Here is an 11,347-nt window from a genome sequence, read left to right as displayed (position 1 = left end):
AATCCTGGGCCAGGCAGCAATGTGTTAAAAAGGGTTAAAAGTGTGACTATCCGATCGTCAGTCAAAACTTTCTTTTTCATGCTCCATAGTGGCATACTTTCTACAATACCGTGGCTAAAGGAAAAAGGGTTGTTGGTACCATGGTCGGTTGACTGTGTAATATGCAAAAGGCCTGAAACAATCGAGCACATGTTTCTCGATTGTTGGGATGCCGTATTCTTATGGGACATCTTGCAAAGAGCCCTGAAAAAGGAACTGCCGCTTACACCCTACGGCATTCGATTTCTTCCCGTCGAAAGCGAAGGTGTGCCGTACGATATGCTAATGATTCTAGTAATGCACAGTGTTTGGAAAACCAGAATGTCAGTGCGTAATGCGGGCGTCAACGCGAGGTCAGCCCGGGACAACTTCAACGAAAGCATCGCATATTTACGAGGTGTGTACAAACAGAAGGAAGAAAAGCCAGATTGGTGTGTTTATCTGGACGAACTCCTGACCGTAAAGCGTTTTTTACCCACTTGTGCTAGCCAGACACAAGCTAGCATTTTAATGTGATGTTATGATGGTGTTTTTCACTGTATTGTGCCAAGTTGGCAATAAAGAAAAAAAAACTCGTGGCTGAATGGTAGAGTCTCTGTCTCACACTCCGGAGACCCTGGTTCGATTCCCACCCAGCCCATTTTGCAAGTTGTTTTTTATTCATGAAGTGCCTGCTGGGATTTATCGCTCGCGACCAACGCCGACAACGCCGACGCCGACGACACCGGCTTTTCTGCGACACGAGCTCCTTAACGCTGTCGCGTTAAAATCTGAGGACGCCGAAGCACTTCTTATTAGTTGTGAATCCGTGAACATTAATGTGCGCTTAAACGCCGCTGAGCAATCGTTCGATTTATGAACTCCTCGCAGAAAAGTGATAGCGGGCGAAGCGTCTCAACGCTTCGCCCGTATAGCCCGGTAGGTAAAACACTCGGCTTCTCCTATCGAAACTCACTGCTCCCAACGTTTTTGATTTTGAATTCATTGCGTTCTTTTATGCATTAATTTCTTCATAGCGATTACCCAGGCGCAGATATACGGCGATCTAGAGCTTGCTCTGACACGGAACGCCCGGATAGCGCAGGTTTCGGAGAGCGAGAGTAACATGGCGAGGCGGCGATGCCCTCTCCCCTCATGCAACAGTAGGCGCGCTACTGGGGCAGCAGGGGGACCTCATTTACAGAGCGATATCGAATGTATAATTTCTCGAACAATTAGTTATAATTCGCTGGTAAATGTTCATTAGGCTTCTTGAAGTTAAGTGTGGAATCAAATCAATCGTAATTTAATCGTCTGTAACAGTGCACCTAGTGGACTGTCCATTTTGGCCGCTGCTGATTGGCTAGGGCCACTCGTCTCCTCCTCCTCTCTCGTACAGCTGCATTCAATTAGCAGCGGCCGAAATGGACAGGCCACTAGGTGGATTCTTACAGAATATCCCCCTGGTGTTACCATTCATCCGCTCTGATCCGTCGAAGTGCTCTCGCGACGTGGTGTCGCAGCCAATGGGAATTTAGGCTCCATTTCTCGCTTGCCCAGACGACCGATGCCGGCTTTCTCTTTCAACGAGCTACTTGACGCTTTCTCAACAATATATTAACGTTAACTACCCGACATTTTCATTGGAATTCTTAGTAGCACACCGACCCTTTAATGGCGCGTATAAAAGAGAACGACATCATAGGACTAGGGTGAGTTCTTTTATCTATTAATTTGCTAAAGTTGTTGTTGTCATTATCTTAAATTACAATTTATTTGTTTCCACACTTTGTTGCAAGAAGCCTAATGAACATTTACCAGCGAATTATAACTCATTGCTCGAGAAATTATAGATTCGATATCACTCTGTAAGTGAGGATCAACAAGAAATAAATGAAAACAAAACAAATGATGTATCACGTGTGCAATTTTTGGGTGAAAAACAATCCTTCTAAACAGCCGAGTGAGGCTGAACTCGACTAATGTGACCCTGTGTTGCTTTATTTCGTTTACTTACGGTTTCGTTTGTGCAAACTCGTTTTCTTAGGGGGCCTCCGGAGACGGTCGGCGTGTTTGCCTTCTCTATCGCAACGCCTCAATGTGTCTGCCCCGGTTTATGAGTGCGGATTATTGTTCCCGCACGGATAATGACATGCACTGCACTCTGCTGTTTCGCCAAGGCGGAGCAGTTTTACATTGTATAGTAACGGCACTTTCCGAGCACCGTCTGTCAAAGCGAAAACCATTCCTCGTGCTGACTTTCGCGGCATGAGTAACGCCTGCTTCTGTTTCTCTCCTTGTTATCCTATGTGATGTTTCAGCTTTACCTCGAACGCAAGAACCAGAAGAACCAGAAGATACTGGACATTTAATGTGAAATATGGACAGAAAGCAAATAGGACTAAAGCCTAGTTAATATCCAGTAGATGTTTTTTTTTTTACATGTAGCTCATGTCTAACTTTGGGGTAAACTTAGGTCACCGAGATTTTGTTGGTACGTGAAATACTACTTTGTCGGTGTCGCTTCCGATATGTTGCAAATATATTAAATTATCCCTATACTTGCAAAATTCATTCCCTTTTAGAGAACAACCAGCTTTCTAGTCTTTTATTTGCCTGCTTCTTATTATCATAACTTTTTTGTGGTGAGAAACCTATTGATAACGAAATGTTCTCTCCTGGTGTCTGGCTTGCTTGTCGCGACAGCACTGCTTTCTCTATATTGCGGTGGAAATGAGCAACCCGGGCTCTTGGTTTGCATTTCCGAGCAACAACAGTTCTTTTTATTTCGCTCACGTTATTTAATTTGTCTCAGGCATAGAATAAACCAACACTTCATTCTCACATTACTTAATGGAAAGAAGAAGCACGCCATCAATACCCCAAGATGTAGTAAAGTTTATGAGGTCATTTTGTTTTGTGTTTGACAGTGCACCAGTGGGCGGCCCCAAGATCACAGTCCATTGAGGTACATGAACTCTCGGTTGCCTTTTCAGGAGGACTGGGCCCGCTGCTTGATGCCGAAATTGTTCCTTTTGCACTGGAAGTAACACCGAGCAATACACTCGATGATGCCGCAACCGACGCCGATGAAAAGAAGAAGGCAAGCATAACTCATCAGAATTTCCTCTACATGGCATCGTCAGTTGGCTGCGTGGATCATCTGTCATTCGTTTCTGCACGACTTTTCCAAGGGGTAGAAAGTGCCATGTCCTGTGGGGAATGAATGATATGCAAATAAAGAACACCCCGTATGTAAATAACCGATATGTAAATCAAGAACGAGCACCTATGAAGAGCAACTGTAGAAAGACTTACTGGATTAGGAAAACGATGCCAGCTGACAGACGCTGATAGTCATAAAGTCATATATCAGTGGGCCGACATACATGGATCTCTCTTCTTCTAAGGAATACGCAACGAATTCTCGTGCAACGCCGACGTCCCACTACATCCGATGACATCGTGACGACGCCAATATGTGATTTAGCCAGTCCTTTCGTAGTGCTGCTGTTGTGGGAAACATGGCATTGCAAAAAATAGACAGCCGGCTGATTGCTATGCAGTGAAGAAATAAACACGTCGCAATAGACGGCGCAATAGAAAACAAAATGCGCAAGATTGTATCTTTCAGTCGAGGAAAACCATTCGCCATATGACCACCTAAGAGGGATGGACGGTTGCCATAAAATGTGCATCAAGCAAAATTTGGTCTTCGTTGGAGTTTGTTGCACACGCAGCGACGTGAATGGAGTCTGCAAAATTCTCGCATGATAAGAACGTCGGCCACATTACACACTTAGGTTTTGCATTTATTCTGTCTCTCAACAAAGCAAAGCCTTGCGCTTGTTAACCTACAACGTATTTGCTTCGGCGATATATAGAAATTCAGTTGACGAGCCAACGATCAATCTTCTAGGCACAGTACTTGTTTTCTCACACAAATTGTAGTGATGATGCAAGATACGCAATTATTGTTTTCGACAGTCGAGATACGTCGACGTTTGAAACCGCTGACAATGTCTACAAAAATATGTTGTTTTTGCAACCTGCGATCTAAACGTGGCAGCTTCATCACGGTAAAAGCAATCGATATAGGCCTGCAGGACTTAATGTATTTTGTTTAACGTCCCAGTTTTACAATGGGTGCAATAGAAACGATTTCCATGCTACTAAAACTTTACCAGTCCTGCCCATTTTATTATACATGTACTCTTTGAAATCCCGCTGTGTTCGTTTGGGCAACAACATGCGTTAAGCTTGGACATTAATAATTCCGTGCAAGGGACAAAGATGTTTACAAACCAGCACGTTCTTAATACATCAATGTTCAACACAGACCTTAATATGTACACCAAGCTTCTATTTTATTTTTGCCTTGCTAGCGCTTAGCATACTCCACTAATAATAATTTTAAAGAACCGCACGCTACACCGTCTCTTGTCTTCTTTCCTATCGTCCAGTGTTAGACAATATCGTATGTTTCCACGTCCCTGCGTCCGCAGAGGACTGCTTTCTGCTCTACGCATGCTAAAAAAGCAAAGCGCTCGCGTCAGCGACGACAACCCGCCCACAAAAATAATTCTAATCGAATGACTTGTCCACACGTAGTCACTACATGCGCCTCAACGCAAACTGCTGAAGCCCACATCGAACATAGCATGTACACGCGCTGCCTTCACCATGGAGCGAGAATGTCAATTCGCCCACCACGACACGCAAGGCGACAAAGAGGACAAAAAATAATAAATGAGGAATAAACAGAAACACGTGTGGAGAGGCACGTGAGCGTGCCACCTTCAAAGGGGCTGACGGACATGTATGGGCAGAATTTCCATCAGACAGGAAAACCGAGCGCCGTCTAGAAGCGTGCTCTACGCATTCCTGCTCTTTGCCGCACTTTCGCGGGCTTTCAGAGATCGCGCGCAAGCGCTAAACTATGGTCGCACGCCCTCGCGCACGAGACTGCGCGCTCGCACGGAAACAGCACCCGTCAGTGTGCAATTGCTTGCCGTGACATGCGCGCTTCGAGGGTAAATAACGGTGCGCCGTCACGCTAAGCATCGTGAATTGTTGGCGCGTGTGCGGGAATGCCAGAACAATGTCGCGTCCGCTCTTTCTCCCCCTTTCCTGCAGATTAAGCCTTGGCCTGCTGTACTTACAACCAAATATAATTCGTCAGCATGACGACTATCATAACAGCGCCGAAAACATACAGAGAATGCCTCGGAGAGCCACAGGGGACACTGTGGCAATGGTTATCGTTTTAACACACCTCAAGGAAGATGGAGCTGCGTGCAGAAGCAGAGGGAAAGCAGAGGTAACTGCCTGAAGTGAATTTGAAATAATTCTGGGGTTTCGCGTGCCGAAACCACGATTTCATCATGAGTCATGCCATAGAGGAATACTCCGTATTAATTTTGACCGCCGGGGTTTCCTTAACCTACCGCCAATGCACGGGATACGGCCGTCTTTGTATTTCGATCCCATCGATATGCGGCTGCCGCGGGCAGGATTTGAACCCGCGACCTCGTGTTTAGCCAACGCCTTGGTTATTTTAAAAGATAGACTCGCAGCCGCATCGTGCACAATGCGTTCGCAAATATCCTGGCGACTGCAGCGAAAGCACGCGAAAGAAAACAGGTTTTGGATTTTGTCGACCACCTTGTGTACGAGATACCTTTCACGTGCGGAAAAGCATAGATAGGTCAGACAGGCAGATGTAATTAAATTAGGTTATTAAAACACAAGTATGCGACAAAAATGCTACAGTCACCAGGACATTCGGCGACACATTGCGCACGATGCACCAAGGCGTTGGCTAGATGCAAATCTAAAAAAGGAAATGAAATTTTGGAAGCGTATTTCATGCTGAGAATGACTCCGGAGACCACGCTAGCACACCTTTTGCAGCGCTGGGAGAAGCAGATTTGATATTCATAGACGGATGTTAGAACAACCCATACTTGTCATTGTCAAATAAGATGCGCCTAGATTGGCTTCTTTTTCGTCTTTCATCTCGTTTTCTTTTTATTTCCAGTTAGCCTTTGCGTATATATTTGACGTGCACCAGCGAATAATAAACATTTGAAAGTTGGCGCACATGTATGTCTTTCTTTTTTGTCCTTCGTATAAGCAGTATTGCGCAGCAAGCAGAAGCAGTTTTACTATTTGCTTACAAACTTTTACATAATGCTATTGGATGCGCTTCAATGACGCTAGCCTATCGAAAGCGCCCACTACTTTATCCATACCACTTATACGTGCCATAAGCATGGCATAACTATGGATTACATGTTGCAACAAAGCTTTGAAACACTTTACTTCACAGCACCGCATCGCCCAGATGATTTTATTTGTACAAGCAGCCTCTTCCCTTTCACCTGTTTGCCTTAAAACGATAACTCCTATTTTAGCGAATAAAATTTTTTAAGCGTGATTCTTATTCTAATCCCTGCTAAAAAAGTATTATCATATTTGTATCTATTTCATACATCCTGCAATTCTTCGCTAGTCCTATATGCTGGAAAATGGAGCCATGTTACTCAGTCATGTACATGCTAATCACTCGTGTGCAAGGCTTGACATTGTAGTCTATAAAATGCGCAGCATCCTTCGTTGGCGGTTCCTTGAGCCTGACTTTGTTTTTTAAGTATAGTGTTTGTTGGCGTCACACAATCGTTTCTGTTATTATTGCCTTGTATTATTGCCTTGTAGTTTTCTGTGCTTCATGTAAGAACCACTCCTGCCAAGGGCCTTCAAACGAACGCTGGCAGTATTACTAAAATAAATAAACTGAAATAAATAAACTCTTGCACTGGTTTGGGGGTTTTCACTGTATAAAAATAGGCTGTCCTGTATCCGTAATAAAAAAAAAAGATATTGATTCATTGATCTATATTAGATGTGAGCTAGGTCATCATAAGTATGATGATAATCCTTTGTGTAACGCAATTTAAATCCCATCTCTTCCTTTCCTATACCAAAGCACAAGTGCCCCCTTGTGAATATTGCGGCATGCAAAGTGGCGTAGATGAGCACATAATGAGCTACTGTGCTGCAATTACGGAGCCTACCATGAACCTTATCAAAGCGCGATACGTATCCCTCACATACCTGGAGCGTATAATCTTCTTAGACCACCTTGGGATAAGGCTCGGGCGTATGAGGTGTTGCTCCTTTAACACAAAACAGGAGCGTGCACTCTTCGTAAATTGGAATTATGGATGCGAATTGAGGGCATTCCACGAGAGCCACACCAATAGCGTTCTGCTATGCTGGACGGCCAAAATCTTTATGCGCTACATTTTTATTCTATCTGTAGATTAACATAATGTACAGATTATGTTAATCGTGGCTATTGGTTGTGATAAATTATTCTGGAATGCCTAATGTATTAAATGAAGGAGTGTTGTACGATGGGGAGTGGGGATGGTAACCAGGTGTATTCTTGTTAGGCATTGTGCCTTTTATGCAGCCTCCTGGGCAACAATGTGTAAGGTTATGCGTGAATAAAAAAATAAATGACAAAGGAACTTTCTTTGTGCGGCGACAAATAGTTGAACTGGAGAAGGAATGTCGATAAAATGAAAAAAGAAAAGAAATCAAGGCCATTCCGCCTTGCAAAGGTGGGTGCCCAGCGGAGCAGTAGATATCGTGGTAAGAAAACATGCAGCAAAGACTTCATTCCATCATTCATTGTCACTTAGTCACGACGGTCACAATGGCTTTGTGGTCGCTATGATATACACAGATCAGCATACTTGCAACTGTAAACACATTCTTTGATAATGTCAAATTGATGCACTTACGCCGCTGGCTCGCCGGTTTTGCCGGATCAGTGCAGCATCGCAAGCGATGTCTGCAAGACGAAACACGTACACCACTCCCTTTTCCTTCCTGACACATCCACATTACAATTCCTGACAACGACCACAGGGGTGCGGTCATCGAGCTAACCCACGCGCAGTGAGTAGCCATGAACCTGACGGGGGTATGAGCCATTGATGTAGTCAGCTCTCTGCATGCTGTTCTGTACATTGTATGCGTGATTAGAAAGAATGTAGGCACTGTGCGCTTCACTTTGCCGAGTGGTTGTAGTCTCCACCTTACGGAGTTGTGAGCCATTGCATTCTTTTTTTTTTCTCGCTCATGGGGGTATACCCTATTGATGATGATAATTTTCGTGTGCGTACACAAAAATTCTATGTTACCGTAGCCATATGCAGCACCACTGTAAAAAAAAAAATTACATGTTGGTGAAAACAATTCCATTGTGAAAATTTCAGCATCTAGACTGTTAAGGGACTGAAAAAAGAAAGGGAACATGAGCAAGCAAGCTACTGGAACCCGAGAAACAGTTATCGGTGACAAGAATATACCGTTTCTTTTGGGCAGGCTCAGGCTATCCTACCTCTCATTCTCCTCTGTGAAATACTATCTATGACTATTCTTTCTAGGCAGCAGGCAGCGTTTGTGGACATATTGAGACTCTGTTCAGTGTCTCCACATATGGTGTGTTGAGTAGCGTGTCTCCCACTCATTGTGATGCGTGTAGCTGCTTTCTGTATTACCTAGCCCTATCATAAGGGCTTCGCGCTGGTCTGGCAACGTCAAGTCCGTTTGAAGTCGATACTGAAGATGAAGCGATGCAGCGCGAAGTACCCGACGGAAGAATAGTGCGCTTAGCAATGCCACTTAGCTTTGCCGATGGCACGAAGTTTAGCCCTCGTGAGTTCAAGTCCCACCCTTGCCGCGAATATAGTGACGGCTTGAGCCGCTCTTGAATTGTGGGAAACGTGAAAGTTAAAGCAAGAAACGAAGGGAACTTTAAGAACGCATAAGTGTGTATATATATATATATATATATATATATATGTATGTATGTATAAGTGTAGCCCTCTGACGGTGCTCACATTGAAAAAGAAACCACTACATATACAAAACTGAACACTTTGCAAACAGCTTTGAGCATTCGGTATTTGTCCACTGTATGCATGGCGGGCACGGCACTGCACTATTTGTGCAGTACTCGCGTTCAGCGGGACCGAGTTTTCCATTGAATAATCTCTGGAACACTCACGCCATGTCATTCTTACTAATCCTTTTTGCGGTCAGTGAACAACTTATTGTTCGCGTGGTGTGCCACTGTATGTGTACTCTCATCTCGCAAACATTGCTTCATGTATGCCTAATCAAAAGCTAACGGTCTTCGCGGAGGTGCTCTGGGAAAATGCACATGTTTAGAGGACAATGGCCGCATGCTGACGTATACATTTCTCTCAAGTGTAGCGTGAGGTGTCCGCGAATTTATATACCATATTGCACTTCATCATGCAACAACATGCACCTGGAGGACAAGTAATGCTTACTTTATTCTGGAGCATATTTTCCCATCGCCATGTAATCATTTATTCCGCGAAGTTAAGACGCAACCAGGGGCGGAAAAAAAGCTTTAGGACAGGAAAGAGCGTAACTTGCAACTAGTTTATTATATTTATCTCCTAAAGCTTTTTTCCGCCCGTGGTTGCGCCTTAACCATGCTGAATAAGATGAAACAACTAACCCAGCAACAAGCATTGATACGTTTTAATCATTTATGTACTGAGAACTTGCTGCGCATTATTTGTCTCAGGTGTTATGTGATTTTGTAAGTTGCAAAGACAAAATCTAATAGTTGACACATGCTTCTACAATTTGAGAAGCTGATCAATAGTGCTTCTCGTTATAGACTCGGCAGGCATTGCTCCGATAGGCATTACCAGCGTAGAAGATGGCAGCACTAATGGTTTACAGTCTCTTTGTTCTTGTTAGTACCCAAAATTGAAAAATCAATCTCTGCTCCCTCGGAATAAATCGTTATCCGGTTTCGCACCTTGGAAACCCATATATAATAGCGTTAGATTACAGATTTGAATATCACGTATGCCATGTACCCCTGCTTCGTTTTTTTAACGAAACTTTCCTTGCCTCTTCTTTCGACTTTTACACTGCTGCCGCTGCTAACGAGGATGGCTAACGCCATCCGGAGATTGTTGAGAGCGTGCGTATACAGGGAAGGAGCGCAGCAGAGGGGAAAGGTGACGTGAGAAACTCGCCTGGTCGTTTCCATCGCATCATCATCATGCCCTCTGGAATTTCGTGGTGTCACCACAGTACCCTCTAAACTTCTGTAATTATCCCTGGACCAGCCACAAGAACTTCTAAGAAGCTGCAGCGCTTACCTTTGCACTAACACGCAACAGTCTAGTGGGGAGGGAGATAAAAGGGTAAAAAGGAGGTAGCGAGAGGAGACAGAGCATTACTAGAATCGACGCAGTCACGCAACGAGTGAACAACAGCCTTGCCACTCTTTGTTCGCGGCAGTTCGCACAGGTGAGTGGAGCGCGCCAGAAGGTAAAGGTAGCCTATTAAAAACAGGAAACGCTACTATTGCACACGACAGTAGTTGCGGACAAACTGTATAAATTTAAATTCGAGGTACGGTGCGGTACATTTCTGCTTTTTTTCTGAAATGTAAACCCCATACAAATTCGTCGAGCAGTCGAATGACGTAGGGTGCGCAGACGTAAAGCAGTATTAAAGCACCGCAGCGTCTAGGCGACACTACGGAAGCACGGCCCATCAAATAAACACTTCTATACTTCTGTCGACGGGGGCGCAATGCAAGAAAAGATGAAAAAAAAGGAAAAAAGAAAGGCTCATGTACTTATAGGTTTAAGTACACGCTAACGAATTCAAGGTGGTCAAAATTAATCCGGAGTCCCACTCTACAACGTGCCTCCTAATAAAATCGGGAGCTTGGAACAGAAAGCCACGCAATCTGACTTCTGCCACGATGCGATGCGCCCGTGTGAGTCAATGACAGTACTAACCCTTTTTGCAGGCTATGCACAACGACGTATAACAATGCCTTAGGCAAACTCGTCTGGCCGCATGTGCTTCCTACTACATAGACAAACACAAGTAGTGCACACAAGGTAACGCCTAACATCAACTAACCACTTTCGTATAGCAGTGAACGCTGCATGACATAAAGGTGCGCCCGAAAAATCACCGCCAATCCTACGGCGACACATACAGCACAGAAACATTTCCTTCCATCGATTCCGACAGTGCGTGGGATGCGCGTATTTTTTTTAAGTTTGTAACTTTTGTCTTCTGCACATATTCAAGGAGACAAATCGTGTCTGTTTACTCAAATATTTCATGCGTGCATTTATTTCGGAAGGTGTTAGCATAGGTAATGCTTGATAATTGCTTTGATATAAATTCGACTTACATACCGTGTCGTATAAAAGCAATGAGTACAACGAGACCTATAGAGACA

The 11,347-nt window shown here is 44.2% G+C and overlaps 1 long non-coding RNA gene across 2 annotated transcripts in view; it reads right to left on the bottom strand.

The window, feature by feature from the left end:
- Positions 1-3,128: 3,128 nt before the first annotated feature.
- Positions 3,129-11,347, bottom strand: part of LOC139058381 (uncharacterized) — a 93,556-nt gene continuing 85,337 nt past the window's right edge. For both annotated transcript variants that reach the window (XR_011513378.1, XR_011513372.1), the window contains 2 exons: positions 3,337-3,528; positions 3,129-3,231 (listed from right to left, as the gene is read on the bottom strand). This is a non-coding gene — a long non-coding RNA (uncharacterized lncRNA). The remainder of the gene's footprint in view (positions 3,232-3,336; positions 3,529-11,347) is intronic.

Source organism: Dermacentor albipictus, chromosome 1 (assembly GCF_038994185.2).
Source record: "Dermacentor albipictus isolate Rhodes 1998 colony chromosome 1, USDA_Dalb.pri_finalv2, whole genome shotgun sequence".
In the NCBI taxonomy this organism is placed as follows: domain Eukaryota; kingdom Metazoa; phylum Arthropoda; class Arachnida; order Ixodida; family Ixodidae; genus Dermacentor; species Dermacentor albipictus.
Note: the sequence above shows the minus strand (reverse complement) of the source record. Positions and strands in the feature narration are given on the sequence as shown.